Below are 6,366 nucleotides of genomic sequence, written 5' to 3'. Positions count from 1 at the left end.
ATAAAAGATAAGATCTACTGCACATGTTCAAAGTATGTCGACATCTTAACTTTGTAAATCCTTTTTTATAATTACAATCTTGGAACCGATTTACCACACTTCCAAACAAGTTTAGAATTGGTTCATCGGACTTCCAAGAATTATGTGATTGATCAAGCACACTCAATCACCAATCATGGGTTTCACGGTTCTACCAAAAAAAGTTTCGGTTCTACCTCCATGTGAGTACTAGACATAGTCACACTAGCTTTCCAAAATTCGGTTGACTAGGTACTAGGATCATTTCCCACATATATATGGTATCTAACTTGTATTTGGTGCACATGTCCATAGGATCAGTTCCCAATATAAAAAATCGTGTTGCACATGTTCATAGGATTGGTTCCCAATAACTAGAAACTTGATGCACCTCTTACAAGGATCGATTCCCCTTTTGTGATCGGTTGCACCTCTTCATAGGATCGATTCCCCAATGACTAAAGTTGGTCAAACCAATAAAAAACAAATCGATCATACCACCTCAGGTGATTACTTAAGATCGGTTTCACTAGTAAAAATCATACCAATAGAAAAGTCAGGCCTTGTGAATAGTTTTACCAAGAACATAAACAAGTCATCAGCGTTTATACTAATCACACATATTGGTAATCCAAATATTTGCAATGAATAACAAATTTAAAACATTGTTTATGAACTACTTCCTTTAAGCAAATGTAAAACATTGTTTCCTAGGATGAAATCTTCATCTTTATCCATTTACATAATCACAATAGCATTCATACGATTATGTCGATGTCTTATATACGAAGTTCAAAAGATAAGCGTTATACTTCGTATTGTATTCCTTAATACTATGTCTAACTAGAGTATATAAGCATTCACAGCTTCGCAGTTATGTTTTCAATATGTACGAGGGACAAATGATATATTGTTGACATGTGTCTTTCCTATTAATTGATGCAACCAACATTTTTTCCAAGAACATCAAAGATAAATATAACCAACTAAGATTACCAAATTTTAATCCAAAAATGCACTTTTTTTATATTTTTGAAAACATAATTTGTTGGAATCAATTAATAGGAAAGACACATGCCAACATGTTATTTACCCGCCATTCCCCCATTAAAAAAATATCCAATTATGGAAACTGCCTAAAATAAATCTAAAAGTATGCTCACAAGTTAGATAAGTTCTCGAAATACTAAGAATTAGAAATTTGTAAGCGTTTTAAAAGTTTTCCTTAAAAAAAACAAAGAAAGTGCATAGACCCAAGAATAAAAGTTGTCTGATTCTACTTTTAGGTTCGTGAACCATGTGACTTCCGGAGTTTAGGAACTTTAAAATATAATTATGTTCGCGAACTTAACAAAGTAAGTTCGCAAACTCAAAGTGATTTTGTAGTTCAGGAATTTCAAAACCTAATTAGGTTCCCAAACTCACAAAAGTAGGTTCACAAACTCAAAAGCGCAAAGTTCATAGAATTTTTCTCACTTGGTTCATTGTTTAGAAAGTTTCAATCGAAGACTCAAATTCAAAACATCACTAGAAAATCACCAAGAACTTCAAAATATAATTATGTTCGCGAACTTAACAAACTAAGTTCGCCAACTCAAAGTGATTTTGTTGTTCAGGAATTTCAAAACCTAATTAGGTTCCCAAACTCATAAAAGTAGGTTCACAAACTCAAAAGAGCAAAGTTCAGAGAATTTTTCTCACCTGGTTCATTGTTTAGAAAGTTTCAATCGAAGACTCAAATTCAAAACATCACTAGAAAATCGTTATTCGCTTATCTATGATATGATCGTTCTTTGCAATTTGGTCATTCAATAAAGTCTTCGATTTTGCTAAGATAGATAGATATATGGAAAGGAAACGAGTCTGAAAGTAGAATCAATTTTCTTTACTAACCTTTGATGAAGTTATTCAGAATGATGTCTTCGTGTGATCTTCAATCTTTAAAAGTAAGTTGGAAGATTCTAAGGTTGTTCTATCTAATTTAATCCATACTGAAGCAGACTTTAGTTGACTATAAATCAATAAGTAGTTTTGTCATCTAAATTTGACAACATACTTAACATACCAATGTATATGGAATATTGAGTTATCGAAGATGCTAAATGTGAGCCCATACCAGTAGACTGGAGGGCTACAAATAAAATAAAATAAATAAAATAAAGAACAGATGGCAATTCTTCGTAAAGCTAATATAGAGTTAGGAACTATTTTGTGTTGTAAAGAATCAAATCAAGCAAACTTTATTTAGCTAACCAACCATTGCAAAAGAAACCAGCAATTACGACGGACACCCTCCTGGTTTCATTTTCCATATTTTGAGTTTTGATAGACTTAAAGGCCCCGAGTATTGGGGAAAAACACACCCCTGATGATGTTGGTCATTCCTTGTATAAAACTATTTTCTTGTTGAATATATCTAGAAGTTCGGTCATACTTGCATGTAATGTAAACATACAAGAAAATCCATATTTGGGATACTCCCAAAAATTAGAGTATATGTTTATTTTTATTGTTTTGCAGTCGACATAGATTTTTTATACTCCCTCCGTCCTAAATTAGTTGAGCTATTTGTAGTTTGCACAATTATGAAGGAATTGAGAAAAGGGGAGTATGTTTAAGTATTTTTTACAATTATACCCTTATGTATGATAACCAGTAAAACTTAGAAATGATTTATCTCTTAAACTATACTAATCCATCCGTTCCATTTTACTTGATGTTGTAGAGTTTTTCACGCGGATTAAGAAACAACATAGAGAGTAAATTTTTTCCAAATCTACCCATATTAATAGCTTTCTAAAAATTTAAAGCACCTAGTTTTTAGTTTCTATATTTAGTGTGAATTGTGAATCCTATTGTATTTTACTTGGGATAGAGTATTTATCCTTTATGGAGTGGATTTAAAAGTTAGTGAGAATTTGGGAAAAAAGCTTAAACACTCATCTAATATGGAATATAAGAAAAACCCTAAAACATCAAGTAAAATGGAACGGAGAGAGTACGATTTTTCATAAATTTTATACCGTCCAAAAGCATTTTAAAATACCTATGTAACGAATGTATACATACTATCAAATTATACATATTTTTTATAGTAATAACAATCAATTAAAATGATAGTTTTATAAATATCCCTTTAATTAATGAAGCTAAAATTTAAAACCAAATAACTTAACTAATTTGGGATGGAGGTAGTATTAAATAAGGCAAACACCAAAATAGGGGCGATAACTATCAACCCGGGAATAGGGATGTAAACGGATGCATTCGAATGCGGATACAGACAATCCGAGTTCGTATCCGAATATACATTTTAGCATTCGAATCCGATTCGAAATTCTACCGGATATTCATATTTGCACTCCGAAATTGTATCCGAGATCTATTTCGGATTTCGGATAATTATCCGATCCGAAAAAAACTCTGATGAAAGATTTAAAATAAAATGTTCATTGAATTTCCAGTCTTGTTCTAAGTGATAATCAATGCAAACCAATAATAACAAAAGCATTAAAAACCTAATAAAGCAGCATTTTAGGATTCAAATACACCGAAAAGATCCAAAACAAAAGAAAAATCTCAAACAAGTCTAAAACATGAAAGAAAAATCTCAAATCCCACTATAAGTATCCTGCTACTTCAGACACCATCATGCATCAAAAACAAAAGGCTCCGAGTAAAGAATCCTGCTACTTCAGACTCCATGAAGCATAAAAATGACATAACTCGCAGTAAGCTGCCAACACCACCCACATCGCCAACCTGGGCATACATAAGAACACATTATTTAGAAACTAACATAAGAAGCGGACACTCACGATGAACGGTGCAACAATTACATATATAGTGATAGCGACGACGAGTAAATTTAAAACATAACAAAAACGGTAATGCAAGAGGTTCATCCGTATAAGGCAACAAATTTATTAAGTTAAGGCCAACATAAAGGATCAAGCGGGTTTTATAAGGAAAATCATTAGGTAAGAATATTTGAGCTATCTAATACAAATTCACAGAAAAAGAAAGGTTGCATAACAACGCCATGGCATTAGATTATGACAAAAGCTAACATATAATTTGACTGAATCAAAATCATTACATGAATAAATTCACTAATGAATGGCATGGGTGGGTGTTGAACTGTTGTTGTAGATTAGTATAAAGCTGTTTCAAGTATCATTTTCTTCTATTTAATACAAAAACAGAGAGTCCTTACTAATTGAGAATACCTTGTCGTCCAAAACGTTGACTCCCCTCGCCGCCCATCCTAGTTAACTTGTTGCGAGGAACCGTTCAGATCTACGATTTCTGGTTCATCCACCAAGTCGACATCTATTTCAACAACAGAAATATGAGAATCAGTTGTACACAAATAATAAATAAATATACATATAAAGAAAAAAAAACAAAACAAAGATGCATTATTTGGAAATGTCACTTGGAAACATAAAATGAATTTAATTACCATTGAGTTCCGGCAACCAATCTTTGATACAGGTCAAAGCTTCTACTGTATCAGAAGCTAACAAAGAGCGGTACTCAGTAACTACTCTACCACCAGAACTGAATGCCGACTCTGAGGCTACAGTTGATACCGGAACTGCTAAAATATCACGAGCCATTCTTGCAAGTATCGGATAAGTAGGACTATTGGTTGTCCACAAAGTTAATATATCAAAATCATTATCATCTATAGGACCAAATCAGCAGCCAAATACTTCTCCAATTCTGTCTTTGTAGTTTCCTGTGAATTACCTAATCTTTGTCTCCTCCTTTCACGAAATTTTTCTTCCATTTTTGAATTCGACTTTGTTCTAGTAGAAGTGCTGCCAATAGAATTAAGTGAATCAACATTGGTAGAAAGATTGTTGGTAGATGTATCCATAGAACTAAGCCCCCCTCATAAAAGGAAAATACCTCGTTCAAGTGACTATGAACCAGCTCAACATGATGTCTAAAATAAAATTTACCATAAATTTCTTCCAAGCCAAATTCTACAAATTCAAACTTATACCGAGGATCTAATACCACACCGATGCACATCATTGTACTACATGTATTCCAATATGTATCAAACTTGAGTTTCATCTCCGTTTCCATATTACGAATATAATTATGCTCACTAGATAAACATTCTATTATATTACTACCAACATCCAAAACTCCTTTAAAATAAAAATTAACAGATGGATACTTAACCTTAGAGAATTGGAGAGTAGTATCATAAAATACTTTCAAGCGGTCACATATTACTTGCCCTTTCTTCCACTCTTCTGGTGCTGGCAGATGTTTGTAGTCAGTATACAACTCTTTTAAACGCGCAAATGCTGGACGTATTTCCAATGCACTCTCAAGCATAAGGTATGTAGAGTTCCATCTGGATGAGACATCTTTCACTAGCCTTTTACCAGTCAATCTAGTTTGAGATAGAGCATGCACTCCTTTGACATACTTAACACTATCTCTAATTTTCTTCAAGAATTCCTTTATAACTGCCAGCCCATCCTGGACAATGAGGTCAAGAATGTGTGCAAAACATCTCATATGCAACAAAGAACCATTAAGACATAACACATCTTTTCCCATAAGCCAAGTAGTTAGAAGTTCTATCATAAGACCATTAACCGAATGAGTATCAACAGAAATAGCAAAAAGTTTGTTATTAATATTCCATGAAAGTGTCAGAGATTTAATGAATTCACTGAGAGCAACAGCTGTGTGTGGAGATGGTATTGCGTGAAAATAAATGATCTTTTTTTGCAACACCCAATCATCGTCGAGGTAGTGACAAGTAACACAACAGTACCCAATATTTTGATGCTCAGATGTCCACATATCTGTAGTAAGGCTAATTCGAGATGACAATTGATCCAAGACCCCTTGAAACTCAGCTTTCATATCATTGTAAACTTTCATGACATCAATCTTGACTGTGTTTCTTGAGTTGAACTTTACATCTGGATTTATGGTCCATACATACTCTCGAAAATACCGATGCTCAGCCATATTGAAGGGATAGTCATATTTGGCAATCATTCGAGCAAATGCCAATCGTGTTTTTGCAGCATCAAACTTCCAAGTCCCTAACTTAACACGTTTGTTCACTTTATTAACGGTTAAACGTGTTTGACCAGGATTCCTTTTTCTCCAACAAGTCTTTATATGATTCTTCAAATGGGAAGTTCCTTTTGTACTATCCCCATCAAACTTTCTGTTGCAGTGCTTGCAGTATGCATTTATTACTCCATCATTTATCTTTTCTCTTTTAAAGTCATTCCACACAGAAGACCACAATTTTCTACCTTTAGGTGATTGATTTTCCTGCTCCTCATTACCATTTGGACTCAT

The sequence above is a fragment of the Papaver somniferum genome, chromosome 10 (genome assembly GCF_003573695.1).
Source record: "Papaver somniferum cultivar HN1 chromosome 10, ASM357369v1, whole genome shotgun sequence".
NCBI classification, from domain to species: Eukaryota; Viridiplantae; Streptophyta; class Magnoliopsida; order Ranunculales; family Papaveraceae; genus Papaver; species Papaver somniferum.
This window is presented reverse-complemented; position numbering follows the sequence as displayed.